This window comes from Mobula birostris, chromosome 8 (assembly GCF_030028105.1).
Source record: "Mobula birostris isolate sMobBir1 chromosome 8, sMobBir1.hap1, whole genome shotgun sequence".
NCBI lineage: Eukaryota > Metazoa > Chordata > Chondrichthyes > Myliobatiformes > Myliobatidae > Mobula > Mobula birostris.
In genome coordinates, this window is record NC_092377.1 from 77,740,571 (window position 1) to 77,757,255 (window position 16,685).

Consider the following 16,685-nt stretch of genomic DNA (forward strand, 5'->3'; position numbering starts at 1 on the left):
ACTATTTAAGTATTTAATGAGGAGGGATTAAATAGTTTGTTAAATGACTGATTTTAGACCACACAGACCTCTTTGTAAAGTTAGAGGAAATGCCTGGGGTATTAAATGAATCCCTTGCATCTGTCTTTAACCATAACCTGCCCAAGTCCAAAGCTCAGAAATTCCTCTCCACCGCTTTTTAGAGATGCCTTAGCAACTGTTCGCACCTTACGTTCCAGAGATTTGAGCACAACAACCCACTTCAGGGCATTATCAAGGAGTTGCTACACTGTCATAGGCACCGGTGTTTGGATGAGTCACTAAAGAGGGGTCCTGTCTGCTCTCTCAGGAACACATTAAAGATTCTATGACAAAAGTATAAAGCTATCCACATTGTTCTAACCAGTAAGTATGCCTCGGCCTAATGAAACTAACTACAAGAAAATGTGAAGTGTTTAGTTCTACTAGGGTAAAGTGAAGAAACAATATGAACTAACGTAGAACAGAGTAAAGAACAGCATAGGAAGAAGCCCTTCAGCCCATCTTGTTTGTGACAACTATGATCCCAAACTAAACTAATCCCAACTGCCTGAAAGTGGTCTCCATCTCTTAATATCCCCTACCTGTTCACAGTTCTCTTGAAATGCCTCTAAAATATTGCTTTTAGATATTTCACCATTTTTTCTGGCAAAACTTTCCCCCTTCACCTGAAACCCGGCATCTGACATTTCCACCCTGGGAAAATCTATATACCCTTTCTGGGTCTCTCAGAATATATACTTCAATGAGGTTACCCCTCAGCTTCCATCAAGGATGTGTGCTTTGTCCACTGCTCGACTCTCTCTACACCAGGTGTTCCCAGCCAGGGGTACACAGACAGACCCCTCAGTTAATGGTGGGGGTCCATGGCATAAAAGAGGTGAGGAAACCCTGCTCCACACTAATGATTGCATGGCTAGGCACAGCTCAAACTCCATCTAAAAATTTGTTGATGACATCACTGTTATTGGCAGAACCTCAGATGGCAACAAGAAGGTGTACAGGATGAGATAAATCAGCTGGTTGAGCGGTGTCACCATAACAACCTTGCACCCAACATCAGCGACACCAAGGAGCTTCAGGAACAGTAAGTCCAGAGAACACACACCAGACCTCATTGAGGGGTCAGTGGTAGAATGGGTGAGCAACTTCAAATTCTGAAAGTGTTAACATCTAAGAAGGTCTACCGTGTGCCCAACACTCCGAAGCAATCACAAAAAAGTCAAGCGCATGCTTCTACTTGGTTAGAAGTTTGAGGAGATTTAGTATGTTAACAAAGATTCTTTGCAGATTTTCACAGATGTGCCATGGAGAGTATTCTGACTGGTTACACCACAGCCTGGTATGGAACCTCCAATACACATGACGGCAAGAGGCAGCAGAGGATTGCTGACTCAGCCAGTTCCATCACGGGCTCAAGCCTCTCCATGCCATTGAGGTTCCTCAAGAAGGCAGCATCTATCATTCAAGACCCTCACCTTCCAGGACATGCTGTTTCACTTTACTACCATTTGGGAGGAGTTACAGGAGCCTGCTCCCACACAAATTATTCAAAAATAGTTTTATTCTTTCTGTAAACATGAGGAATTCCGCAGATGCTGGAAATTCAAGCAACATACATCAAAGTTGCTGGTGAACGTAGCAGGCCAGGCAGCATCTCTAGGAAGAGGTACAGTCAACGTTTCAGGCTGAGACCCTTCGTCAGGACTAACTGAAGGAAGAGCTAGTAAGAGATTTGAAAGTGCGAGGGGGAGGGGGAGATCCAAATGATAGGAGAAGACAGGAGGGAGAGGGATGGAGCCAAGAGCTGGACAGGTGATTGGCAAAAGGGATATGAAAGGATCATGGGACAGGAGGCCTCTGTCATCAGATTTCTGAACAGTCCATACGCTCATAATCACTACTTCACTGTTTCTCTTTTGCACTGTTTGTTTGTTTATTTATTTGTTTGTTTGTTTGTTTGTTTGTTTATTTATTTGTTTGTTTGTTTGTTTGTTTATTTATTTACTGCAATTCACAGTAATTTTCATATCTTGCACTGTACTGCTGCCACAAATGAAGGCCTCAGTGAGGATACAGGAAAATTTAAGTAGAACAGGTCAAGCACTGGAAGATCCCTGTTGCACAGAGAGTCTGGAGAAACTTCACACAGAAAGAGCAATGGAATGGCTTGTTAGGTGTGTTCAGAATTAAAATTAAAATGGATAGTCATTTTCCAGTGACAAAAGAATTGCCAACAAAAGGACACCCATTCCCAGTAATTGGCAAAAGAACTAGAGATCGTATGTGGGAAAAAATAACTAGACAAGTTATTGTTATCTGGAATATGTGATCCTAAACAGTGATGGAATCAATTCAATAATAACTTTTAAATGGAAATTGGATATAAAACGGAAGTGATAAAATTGTAGGCATTGAGGAACAAGAGAGGAGTGGAATTAATAGGATAATTCTTTTAAGGCATGATAGGTTAAAGGCTCTTGTTCTGTGCTCTATCACTCAAGGTGACAGTTAGACCTCAATTGTACCCCTCACTAGATCACATTACAATCAAAAAGAATAAACACTTGTCCAAACAAAACTGAGCCTTTAGTTTAACACCCACTAAATGCTAACTTCTATTGTCTAACTGCACCCTAGGTAGTTCTTGGACAGCTCACAGTGTTTTAATAAATAAAATTCGTGAGTAACTCTGATGAATAGCAGAAAAAAAAACCTAGTACCAGACGAATGCAAATATCTCCAGAGAATTGTGAGAAAGTCCACAGCATCTATCATTGAGCAGTAGTTCTGAGGCCAGAGCGTTCTCACACTCATGACCAGTTGCAGTTTCCCCTCCCTGTCCCGTAAGATTCACTTGTCTCTAATTCAGCAGACACCTTCGCTGCAGAGGTCCCACCACAATGAAATGGTTATAAAAATCTGCCAAAGGAAAATTAAAAGCACATTGGTAAGTAACATGGAAGTAGTCCACTTGGTTTATTGTTCTGCCCATTGTGATTATTAATTTCGAGTAATCTGAGCTGAAACCGTTGAAATATATCCTTCTCTTCTTTTTGTTATTTGGAGCGCTGTCAACTTCTTTGGCTTTCCACCCTGAAGTATTAGTGACTGCAACTACTTTAATGCTGAGCTTGGCTTTCTTTGCTTACCACCCAGCTTTATACTTTTCTATTATGAGACTGGATACTCCAAACTATTTTGGCTGACCCATAAACAAACTGCTGCTTTGAAATGAATAATGTTTAACCTCATTATTTTTTTTACGTATTTCTTTTTTATTACCACAGGAAAAGGAGTGGTCATGAGTGCTGACATTTGCACATGCAATAGTAGTTACTAAGTAAAATGAGAGCACGGAAGTCATTGGCAGTTGGCTCTGTTCTTCTCTTCACCCATATCCCTCCATATTCTCTTCTTTCAACTATTGAGCCAATGCCCTTTTGAGAGTTGATACTGAATCTGTTTCCACCTCCTTTTCAGATTTTGTCTTACAGTTCATAACAATCGCTAGCACCTATGCCAATTCTATTAAATCTGTGTCCTCTGGTTACCGATTTTCTGCCAGGGCAAATAGTTTCTCTTCACTTCTACCAAAAGCTTTCCTGATTTTTAACGCCTCTATTAAATCTCCCCCTAACTTGATGGAATTCCAAGACTTGCTTTCTCCACTCTACCTTTCACACCAGGTCCTGCTTTAACCTAAATATGGCTCTCATAAAAGAACAATTTTAAAAAATCTTCAGGCGTTCAACAATCTATTTTCTTTTAATTGTGCAGAATGGCAATCTAACCCTTTCAAGGAAGTGGCTATGAAAGACTGCCTCTCAAAGAATGGTGAACCTCTGGAATTCTCTGCCCCAAGGGGGATGAAGATCTGATCATTAGATGTATTTAAGTTGGAGATACGTAAATATCTGAGAGATTGAGAAGCTGAGGGTCATGTGGAAATAGCACAGAAGAGGAGTTAAGTCCAGCGTAGATGTCATATTGAAGGCAGAAAGGTTTGACAGGATGAGTAGCCAAGTCCTACTCCTATTTTCTTCTGTTCAATATGTTTCCCATGCTTAGGGAGAAAACGGTCAGAGATTCTACAAGTAGATGCAGTCTACTCTAATTGCATAATATTGATGTGTATTTAATATTTCCGTAACGTTCGAGTGAGTTTGTAAATCTATGGTTTGATTAAACATCCTTTGTTTCAATAGTTAATTATGGGTTATATGTAAAGTGCATGACTGGTATGCACTATTATGCCATCGTGTCATATGTACGTGCCTTGCTCAGAGTGAAAACAAAGTTAGATTTCCATTTTGGACTAACTTGCTCTTCTTCCAATTAATTTTATGTTTTGGAGTTACAAAACATAACAGTGGTGAAGATATAGTTTTAAAATTAACCCAAGATAACTACCTATCTATTGAAGTTCAGTAAGACATTCCAGTTTTAAAAAACAGCAGCGAGAAACGGTCGAGTAAATAAGACAGTGCAGCATGTGCTTCTTCCAGAAGTGACAGAAATTATCAAGTTAAAAAAAAAGCAGGAAACGCATGAACTCATGGGTTCACAAACAGTGAGTACCGAGAGATAATAATCATAAATAAAATAAAACAGAAATGGCTAGCTACATTGGAAAATTAGATGCATTCAATTGCTTAACAGATAACTGACTCATGGATATTGAGCAACTTGAACACTATTTTGAAGCAAATAAAGTAGCCAATGAGAAGTGAGTGCCAGTTTTTCCTGAGAGCATTGAGTTTAAAGTCATACAGTTTGTTTAGAAATTTAACTGCTCCAACCAAACCAGCCAAACAAAATAAGCTTAGCTGATATTGTGAAAGTAATGCAGGAACCTTTAAAACTGAAACCATTATTGATTGCAGAACACTTTAGGTTTCATAAGCGAAATCAAAAGGAAGGGAAGTCCATTTCAACATACGTGGCTGAATTGAAGAAATTGTCTGAGCATTGTCAGTTAAGTGATGGGTTTAATAATGCACTTGGAGATCGTTTAGTTCAGTGGTCCTCAACCTCCAGGCCGCAGACCGATACCAGACTGCAAAGAATGCAGCTGTGCAGTGGTAACCAGGACGCACCGGCACATCTTTAAGAAAAAAGCCGAAATAAACAAGCTAATTAATTAGGTGCTACCTGGCACGTAAATGTCGGCCCAGATCAGAGGCAATTGCTGATACACAATCGGCAATCGCCTCTGATCTGGGCCAAAATTTACATGCTGGGTAGCACCTAATTAATTAGCTTGCTTATTTTGGCTTTCTTCTTAAAGATGTGCTTCGTGCGTCCTTGCTACTGCGCACCCCTGCATGCTTTGCGGCAATGTATCGGTCCGCAGCCCGGAGGTTGGACACCAATAGTTTAGTTTGTGGAATGTTACAAAATAGCATTCAAAAATGGCTCATAACTGAAGCACAATTTACATTTAAAAAGGCGGTTGAAATAGCTGTATCGGTGTAAGCAGTAGATAGAGATACAATTGAGTTGTAGTCAGGAATGAAAGTGAGCATGAAGAAAAATGCAGTTCCCAAGCTTTTTTTATGTCACAAATGCCTACATTAACCACTGGGTCCATGAACCCCATGTTGGGAACCGTTAGTCTAGGTGGAGGCCTGCCTGGCTGAATAAATTGAGTTACCAATATGGTAAGGACTCACATACACCAGAGCAATGCAAGTTTAAAGGTGAAATTTGCAGAAAATTGCAACGAAGTAGGACATAAACAAAGAACATGTCAGGTAGACAAAAATAAAAGGACTGCACAGGAAAGAGAAAAAGATAAAAAGTCAAGTGACAGTTTCAAAGGGAGAACTAATTTGCATGCTATTGATGAAAAATCTGATAATGATGGGAGTGACACTGCACTGCATAACATGGAGATTTACAATGTGAAATCTAACAATAGATAAGCAATATGGCTTAAACAAGAAGTGAATGGTAAATTATTTTAAATGGAATTGGACACTGGCTCAGCCTTATCAGTCATTCTACAGAATGAGCTGAATGGCATTTCAAAGATACTGAACTGAAGCCTTCAGATATCCAACTAAGAACTTATTGTTACGATACGCACCTGACCCTGCAGTTTTATGATAAACTGTAGGTGCAGTAATGTCACATGTTCAGAGTGATGAAAGTGAATGCCCATAGCCTTTGCATTACCTTCCCTTAAGCACAGCGGAGAAGAATTATGCACAGATTGACAGAGTCCTTGAGTTTGGTTTGGGGTGTAAAACATTTCTATCAATAGTTGGTATGGGAGAGAGTTTACCCTCATTACTGATCGTCAGTCACTGGTATCCATTTTCAATCCACAGAAGGGAGTTCCACTAACAGCAGCAACACAAATGCAGAGATGGGCTCAGTTTCTTGGAGAACACAATTACAAGATTGAATTCAAGAGGACAACTAATCATGGAATTGCTGATGGATTGTCCCATTTACACTTGGAAAAGGGAATAGCTGAAGAAATTCCAAAAGAGGACACTCCTCTAGAGGTATTCTCCCCAAAGCAAATTGAAAGTGTCACTATTACGGCAGAGATGTCCAAAGGGAAACCAGAAAAGACCCCACACTGTCTCAGATCTACATGGCCAGCCAACATGGCTGGAATGTGCAACAGAAACTCCAGCTCCGCCACTTCTACCAGTGGCAGAATGAACTTGCCCTTGATGGGGGTTGCCTTATGTGGGGATTGAGAGTTGTTGTACCATCCAAGCTGAGAGCTGAAGCGTTGGAGGAGCTACATGCTGGTCATCTAGGTGTGGTCAACATGAAAGCGTTGGCTAAAAGCTTTACCTGGTCACCTAGGATAAATCAGCAGAGAGAGTTTCTTACCATGCCCTGTCTGGAATGCCAGCGCATCCAGAAGATGCAAAGATCAGAGCCTCTGCATCGCTGGGAATGTCCTGCATTGCCCTGGCAGAGGATTTGTGTGGATTTTGCCAAACCATTCATGGACACAAATTTCTTGGTAGTTGTGGATGCAGCTACAAAGTGGCCAGAAGTGTCCCCAATAGCCTCCACTACAGCTTTGCACACTGCTGATGTGGCTTGGAGAAAAGGTTTGTCCAGAACCTAAGGAATGTCAGCAGAACACACTACACCAGGGGTTCACAACCATTTTCATGCCATGGAGCCCTACCATTAATCCATGGGCCCCATGGTGAGAACAGTTCACTAACTATGCTGTTTCTGGGTTGTCCCTTGCATTGAGAGTGCAGGACAAACAGCTGAGACAAACTGAAGGCTCTTCAAACTAGGAGGTTCGATATTTCACTCCTGCACAAGCAGTCCTGGTGAAGGGCTGCAGGCATGATCAAAAGTGGGTACTCGGAATGATTATGGACAGAACTGGCCAATCTCCTACACAGTGGCATCTGCTTACAGCTGGATACGACACATCGATCAGCTGAGGAGTTAGTTGCTAGAGAAGAAAGGTGTTCTGAGCTGCCAGAACCACTTCCTGCAGTCCCAGTGCCAACTGCTACAACCACCACAGAAGAGGCCCCTGAACCTGAGATTGGTTCACAGCCACAAGTCTCAGCTGCCGAGCGGAGTGACCCCCCCCCCACCCCCCTCGGGTCAGTAAAAACGTTATCCCACAAGAGTAAGAAAGTCTCCACAGCGATTAAATAATTAGACCTGAATGGGACAATTTAAAAATTTACTATGCTGTGGATGTCTATATAGTAGTTGTATTATATAGTATACTGTATGTGTGTGTGTGTATATATGTTGAAATGTATTCTATATTGAGTTGGAGTTTATAGTTAAGCAGGAAGGAGTGTTGTGTATATACTATTTCAGCAATATTTGAGTAATTTTGTAAATATATTGTTTAATTAAGTGTTCTTTGTTTAAATAATTCATTAGGGGTTATATGTAAAGTATATGAATGGCATATGTCATGGCATCATATGTATGCACCTTGCTTAAAGTAAAAACAAAGTCAAACTTACATTGTGACTCCATTGTTTTTCTTCCAATTAGTTTGACAAATATCAAACCATTTTTTTAGTAAGCTCAATTTCCAACAGCATACACCAGCCTTTAGTGAGAAGTTCCATGATTGGAGAGTCTTGTGATTTATAACCAAAGTTTGAAAACCAAAGTCATAAGTCCCAATGATCAAAGCACCTGGGTCAGCACATCCAGAAGTCAGAGTCCTGATGTCTACAAGCCTGCAAGTCCGAGCCAGGGAAAAACCCCCAGGTCGGATAGAACCAGTGTCTGAGATCCATGTAGGTGTGGAGTTTGAGGCCTGAGGTTTGAAGTCCCATGATCAGTGTATTCTGGGGTTGATACCAAAGATCAAAGTCCAAAGGTCGAAGACCAAAGTCAGTTAGTCCGGAAGTCAAGGCCCAATGGTCAAAGCCCCTGGGTCTGTATGTCTGACGTCTGCAAATCTTGGCAAGGACCTGAAGATTGGAGGCCTGGCGGTGTGAGTGAGTGAGTGATGGGAGGGAGGAAAGGAGCCTTCTTTTGCAGATGTTGTTTTGTTTTGTTGCTGTTATTGTGTTGTGGTTTTTTGTGTTCTTCTCCTGAACATTGTTGGCATGCTATGTTGGTGCCAGAATGTGAGGTGTACCCTGCACATTCTTAGTTTGTGCTGCTTGTTAATGCAAATGCTTTGAAGTACGCAAACAACAGGAATTCTGGAGATGCTGGAAATTCAAGCAACACACATAAAAGTTGCTGGTGAACGCAGCAGTACAGGCAGCATCTGTAGGAAGAGGTGCAGTCGACGTTTCAGGCCGAGACCCTTCGTCAGGACTAACTGAAGGAAGAGTGAGTAAGGGATTTGAAAGTTGGAGGGGGAGGGGGAGATCCAAAATGATAGGAGAAGACAGGAGGGGGAGGGATAGAGCCAAGAGCTGGACAGGTGATAGGCAAAAGGGGATACGAGAGGATCATGGGACAGGAGGTCCGGGAAGAAAGACGGGGAGGGGGGACCCAGAGGATGGGCAAGAGGTATATGCAGAGGGACAGAGGGAGAAAAAGGAGAGTGAGAGAAAGAATGTGTGCATAAAAATAAGTAACAGATGGGGTACGAGGGGGAGGTGGGGCCTTAGCGGAAGTTAGAGACGTTGATGTTCATACCATCAGGTTGGAGGCTACCCAGACGGAATATAAGGTGTTGTTCCTCCAACCTGAGTGTGGCTTCATCTTTACAGTAGAGGAGGCCGTGGATAGACATGTCAGAATGGGAATGGGAGGAATAGGGTTCCTAGGAACCCTAGGAATAAGGTTCCCCTGGTCCTCATCTACCACCCCACCAGCCTCCGGGTCCAACATATTATTCTCCGTAACTTCCGCCACCTCCAACGGGATCCCACCACTAAGCACATCTTTCCCTCCCCCGCCCCCTGCATTCTGCAGGGATCGCTCCCTACACAACTCCCTTGTCCATTCGTCCCCCCCATCCCTCCCCACTGATCTCCCTCCTGGCACTTATCCGTGTAAGCGGAACAAGTGCTACACATGCCCTTACACATCCTCCCTTACCACCATTCAGGGCCCCAAACAGTCCTTCCAGGTGAGGCAACACTTCACCTGTGAGTCGACTGGGGTGATATACTGCGTCCGGTCCTCCCGATGTGGCCTTTTATATATTGGCGAGACCCAACGCAGACTGGGAGACCGCTTTGCTGAACATCTACGCTCTGTCCGCCAGAGAAAGCAGGATCTCCCAGTGGCCACACATTTTAATTCGACATCCCATTCCCATTCTGACATGTCTATCCACGGCCTCCTCTATTGTAAAGATGAAGCCACACTCAGGTTGGAGGAACAACACCTTATATTCCGTCTGGGTAGCCTCCAACCTGATGGTATGAACATCGACTTCTCTAACTTCCGCTAAGGCCCCACCTCCCCCTCGTACCCCATCTGTTACTTATTTTTATGCACACATTCTTTCTCTCACTCTCCTTTTTCTCCCTCTGTCCCTCTGAATATACCTCTTGCCCATCCTCTGGGTTCCCCCCCCCTTGTCTTTCTTCCCGGACCTCCTGCCCCATGATCCTCTCGTATCACCTTTTGCCTATCACCTGTCCAGCTCTCGGCTCTATCCCTCCCCCTCCTGTCTTCTCCTATCATTTTGGATCTCCCTCTCCCCCTCCAACTTTCAAATCCCTTACTCACTCTTCCTTTAGTTAATCCTGACGAAGAGCCTCAGCCTGAAACGTCGACTGCACCTCTTCCTACAGATGCTGCCTGGCCTGCTGCGTTCACCAGTAACTTTGATGTGTGTTGCTTTGAAGTACAATGTGATTGATAAATAAATCTGAATTTGAAATAGTTGATACTCATATGTACCAAAACATAAAGAAAACAATAACTAAATAGGTTAACAGACCCTGAAAAGAAATAGTTAATTTTAAATAATTCATCCTGCTTATGCTTCAGTTACCCATAAGTGAATGCCAAGTTTCCATCAAACTTAATATATAAGTTTGCTGATGACACCACAATTGTAGGCCGTATCTCGGGTAATAATGAGTTTGAGTACAGAGAGGAAGTTAAGAACCTGGTGGCATGGTGCGAAAACAATAACCTATCTCCCAATGTCAGCAAGACGAAGGAATTAGTTGTTGACTTCAGAAGGAGTAGCGGACCGCACGACCCCATTTACATCAGTGGTGTGCAAGCGGAACAGGTCAAAAGCTTTAAGTTCCTCAGGGTCAATATCACAAATGACCTGACTTGGTCCAACCAAGCAGAACTCACTGCCAAGAAGGCCCACCAGCGCCTTTACTTCCTGAGAAAACTAAAGAAATTTGGCCTGTCCCCTAAAACCCTCACTAATTTTTATAGATGCACCGTAGAAAGCATTCTTCTAGGGTGCATTACAACCTGGTATGGAAGTTGTCCTGTCCAAGACCGGAAGAAGCTGCAGAAGATCGTGAACACAACCCAGCACATCACACAAACCAATCTTTCGTCCTTGGACTCACTTTACACCGCACACTGTCAGAGCAGTGCTGCCAGGATAATCAAGGACATGACCCACCCAGCCAACACACTTTTTGTCCCTCTTCTCTCTGGAAGAAGGCTCAAGAGCTTGAAGACTCGTATGGCAGATTTGGGAACAGCTTCTTTCCAACTGTGATAAAACTGCTGAACAGATCCTGACCCGGATCTGGGCCGTACCCTCCAAATATCCGGACCTGCCTCTCAGTTTTTTTACACTACCTTACTTTCCCTTTTCTATTTTCTATTTATGATTTATAATTAAAATTTTTAATATTTGCTATTGATTTGTACTCAAGGGAGCAGGAAGCGCAGAATCAAATATTGCTGTGATGATTGTACACCCTGGTATCAATTGTTTGGTGACAATAAAGTAAAGTAAAGTAATGCCAATGACTTTTTTCAATAGCCTACTGCTATTTCATCAGGGTTTGATTAGGAAGAATTGTTATGCTTTTGTCCAAGAGAGATCATATCTCAGAAATCTAACAGCTTTCTTGAGGAGGTAGTTAAGAAAACTGGTGAAGGGAGAGCAGTACATATGGGTTAGATGGACTTTAGCAAGACTTTTGATAAGGAGGGAGGGAATGTTGACCATGAGAGGCCTGCGTCGGGCATTTTCATGCCTTACAAGGCACAGGAGACACGAGAGCAATGTGTGATTAATTGCCTTGCTCAAGGACACAAACACGCTGCCACAGTTGAGGCTCGAACTAGTGACCTTCAGATCACTAGACGAACGCCTTAACCACTTGGCCACGTGCCCAACACAATAAGGTCCAATATGATGGGCTGGTCCAGAAGATTGAGCCACAAGGAATCCATGCCATGTTGGCAAACTACTTCCAAATCTGGCTGGGTGTCTCCAACATGTGGCAGGGATCAGTGCTGGGTCCTTTGTTCTGTAATGTATATGACTTACAGTAAGTAGTATGAGTAATTAATTTTCAGACAACACAAAAATTTGCATTATCAGAAAACGGAGAAGGTTATCAAGTGTTACAGCATAAATTAGCTGAAAGGTTGAGCAGATGAAATTTAATCCAGACCTATGAGGCTAATGTATTTCAGGAGATTAAATTCTGATGCGACATATAGAGTAAACAGAAGGCTTTCATAAGTGTGATGTACAAGAAAGACCTTGAGAAAGTTTCTACAGATCTACTGTGGACAGCATTCTGGATGGTTGCATCACAACTTAGTATGGAGTTTCCAATGCACAGAGTCACAAGAGGCTGTAGTGGGTTGTAGACTCAGTCAGTTCCATTGTGGCACAAACCTCCCTGCCATCAAGATGCCTCAGGAAGACAGCATCCACCATTAAAGACCCTCACCATCCAGGACATACCGTCTTCTCATTTTTGCCATCAGGGCACAGGCACAGGAGTCTGAAGATACCCACTTTACATTTTAGAAACAATTTCTTCCCTTCTACCATCAGATTTTGAACAGCCCTTAAATAATACCTTGCTATTCTTCTTTAGCACTATCTATTTAATTTTACAATTGTAAATTATAATAATATACTGTCTTGCACTGTACCACTGCCACAACACAACAAATTTCACAATATACGTCAGCGATTATAAACCTGATTCTGATTTTAACTCTAACCAACAACAACTTTCTTTTGTATAGCACTCTTAACATGCTTAACTGTGCTAAGAGGTTTCACAAGAGCTTCATCAAGTGAACAATGAATCATAAAAGGAAAAAATATTGGGAGAGGTAAGCAAAAAAATGTGTCAAAGAGATCGTATCCTAAGAAGTTCCTTCAAAAGGGTGAAACAAAGATTTAAGAGAGAAATTCCAGAGCTCAAGATTCAAGCCAACAACAGTCCAGCTGCTGATTCTGGGGCAAATAAAAGCAGAGAAGGTTCCCGAAAGGTTGTGGGAATAAATAGTCAACATTTCAAGCTGAGACTCTTCCAGCTGAGTCCTGAAGAAGGGTTTCGGCCCGAAACGTCGACTGGTTACTGTTTTCCATAGACGCAGCCTGACCTGATGAGTTCCTCCAACACTGTGTGTGTTGCTTTGAAATTGGCCTAAGTTTACTCATATGCCTTTACTGAACTAATATTTAAAATTTGCACAATTTGGATGTAAACCAGAATACAATCATGAAGGATGTAACATGAGGAAACAAGGGGATAATGTCACTTTCCCTAATCCCATCAAAGCGGTATGGATTTATTTCTAGATCAGTGAGATTAATGCACCTTGGAAAGCATCCTGCAAGTCCAATTAAAGATTAGGAAATTGGAGACAAAATGACTGAATCTCTAATATATGCCATGAGAAGGTTTGGAGTTGGAAAATTACCACATATCTCAACCCAGTGCATTCCATGAATTACAACAGGGACTGTTTTCATTCTTGGTTAATTATGCATTCATAGAATGATCCAGCACAAGAGAGATCATTATGTTCATTGCGCTTCTGCAGTCCTTTGCCCAAAGACATACAGCTTACCTCCTCCAAGTGTTTATTGAACTTCCTTTCGTTAGTCTATCAGGCAGTGAATCCTTGATCATAGTTCTTCCCTCCTGATTATCATTTGTTACTTACCTGGAGGCTCTTTTGGGAAGCTACCATCCCTCAGCATGATACCAGCTTCTTGAGGAAACTAAGACGGGAGAGATTTTTAAATATCGGGTTGACAAATCTGGTTATCAACAGGAAAATGTCTTTAAGGCAAACGTTGGTGTAGTTTTCAACTTGGAAAATTATGGAAGCATGCCAAGCCCTAAAATGCACCAATGAGACAGCTTGTTTCAGTTTGGTGATTGTCCATGCCAATTTGTGTAGACTGAAGTTATTTTCTTGCCCATTGGTGCATCATCTTTTTGAATTGTGTCCAATGAAGTATAAACTTTACCCCACTGAGTACCTCCTGTATCTTCAGAGGGATCCTAGACAGAATCGACAAACAGAATTCAGTGCCTCTGGACAAATAGGAAGCACTTCCATAAACAACTACATTAACCGAAGAAAAATAATTCCGCTATATTTGACTGTTCTTTTTCTGGAAATCTCAAGCCATAAAAATCAGAAGTTGGTCACGGTGTGAAACAGAAAACCATTTCACACAGGAAGGGTTTATCTTTAATAGGTTAGCAGATGTGGTGTATTTACTGAACCTTTCAAGATTTAATATATATAAAGAGAAAAATCAAGTTAGTTTTTTTTGTTTTCATATGTTACTGCATTCTTAGCAAGACTCTTTGATCTTGTTGTTTGACCTATTCTGTGTGCTCAGTTGGTGCTCTTTTCTGGGGTTTTAAACAATTGTAGGGCTACTGTGCATGTAAAAGTTATACTGACCGGTCACTATGTATGGCAGGGCTGTGCCCTACGAGTCTGTCATTGTTTTCAATAGCAAAGAACATAGGAGTGCTTTGAATACAGTACACCATACTTAGCGACCATGATTCTACAATATAAACAAAAATCATAGCCTTTCTTAAACTTCTCTGATTACAGTTTATTCTGTTTTGTAGCTCAGAATACACAAGCATAATCTGCTTTACATCAACTGCAAGCTCAGCCATATGAGCATTGGTGCAAAAGTTATACTAACTCCATCAGTGGAGTTGCTGTTCAGTGCTTGCACTATTGCCTTATCATTTGTAAGTCTTTGTTCATCTCACCATCTTCCTGGCCCTGAAGCATCTTAATAGTAAAGACACCTACATTACACTACAGTAATTCTAAGCTAACTCATCACCAAATTCCAGGATCTAGGAGTCAATACCTCCATCTGCTACACAAAGGGAGACCTTTATTTACATAGTGTGGTTTACAGCCAAATGGGTATGTCTTAAAATTTGTAAGAAAATTTTCCACTATCCATACATAGCTAAATAATAACACATTTTTTAATTTGTATTAAGTTGCAGAAACTGCATAATCTGGAAAAGGAAAGGCTATTTCAACAGAGATAACATTTTGTGAAACAGAGTAGTCTGTGTTTCCTTCTAAGAAGGAACCACATAATGGAAGAGTTATCATGAACTGATGCTGATCATACTAGGCTCCATACATATCCTCAGTCCTAAGCTTTTGAAGTTTAGCCATTACTTCTTTGATTTGTTACATGATACCCAAGCATCCCAAAAGGAAATATTATTCTCTCCCACCTCCCATTTCAGCAAGATCCAAAACCTGAATAAACCAAATTTCAAAAGTGAGAATGCTTTCACCACGAATGCCCTCACCAATGATTTCAGAAATAACACACGTACAGTATCAGAAGGCAAGGCACTTTAAAGTCTATTTTTAGATTAATTATGCCAAGAAAGACACAAGTATGATGCATCAAATGGCCTCTCCCTGTACTACACAATCTAAAGGAGGGAAGTATTTAACTGTAGTATACTGCGTATTGTGAAAGAATCTTAATTAGATTAAGAGACTGAGCATAGAATAAGATAATAATCATGTGATTAAATCATATTGAAGTCCTCTCTTCCAAAGCGTAACTTCAAGAAATCATTAACCAGAAAAACAACAGGATAAACCAGGCTGAATAATGTCAACAGCTGTTGTGCATAGACTGACTATTTTTAAAGTTCAAAGTAAGTTTATTATCAAAGTACATATGTCAACATATACAACACTGAGATTCATTTTCTTGTGGGCATACTCAATAAATCTATAGAATAATAAACATATAGCAGAATCAATGAAAGACCGCCCAACTAGAACGTTCAACCAGAATGCAAAACTGTGCAAATATAAAAAAAGAAGAAATAATAATAATGAATAAATAAACAATGAATATCGAGAACATAAGATGAAGAGTCCTTGAAAGTGAGTCCATTGGTTGTGGGAACATTTCAATGATGGGGCACTGGTTCAAGAGCCTGATGGCTGAGGGTTGTAACTGTTCCTGAACCTGGTTGTGTGAATCCTGAGGCTCTTGTGCTTCCTTCCTGATGCCAGCAGTGAAAAGAGAGCATGTCCTGGGTGGTGGATGTCCCTGATGAGGAATGCTACTTTCCTGTGACAGCGTTTCATGTAGATGTGCTCAATGGTTGGGAGAGCTTTAACTGTGATGGACTGGGCTGTATCCACTATTTTTCACAGGATTTTTCATTCAAAGGCATTAGCGTTTCCATACCAGGCTGTGATGCAACCAGTCAGTGTACTCTCCCCTACACATCTATAGAAGTTTGTCAAAGTTTTAGATGTTATGCTGAACCTTTGCAAACTCCTAAGGAAGTAGAGGTGCTGCCGTGCTTCCCTCATTATTTCACTTACGTACTGGGCTCAGGACTGGGCCTCTAAAATAATAACACCCAGGAATTTGAAGTTGATTACTCTCGCCACCTCTGACCCTCTAATGAGGAATGGCTCTTGGACCTCTGGTTTACTTCTCCTGAAGTATATAATCAGCTCCTTAGTCTTGCTGACATCGAGTAGAAGTCTGTTGTTACAACACCACTCAGCCGGATTTTCAGTCTCCCTCCTGTATGCTGATTCATCACCACCTTTGATTCAGCCTGCAACAGTAGTGTCATCAGCAAACTTGAATATGGCATTGGAGCTGTGCTTAGCCACACAGTCCTAAGTGTAAAGCGAGTAGAGCTGGGGATTAAGCGCACAGCCTTATGGTGCACCAGTGCTGATGGAGATTATGGAGGAGATGTTGTTGCCAATCCGAACTGACTAGG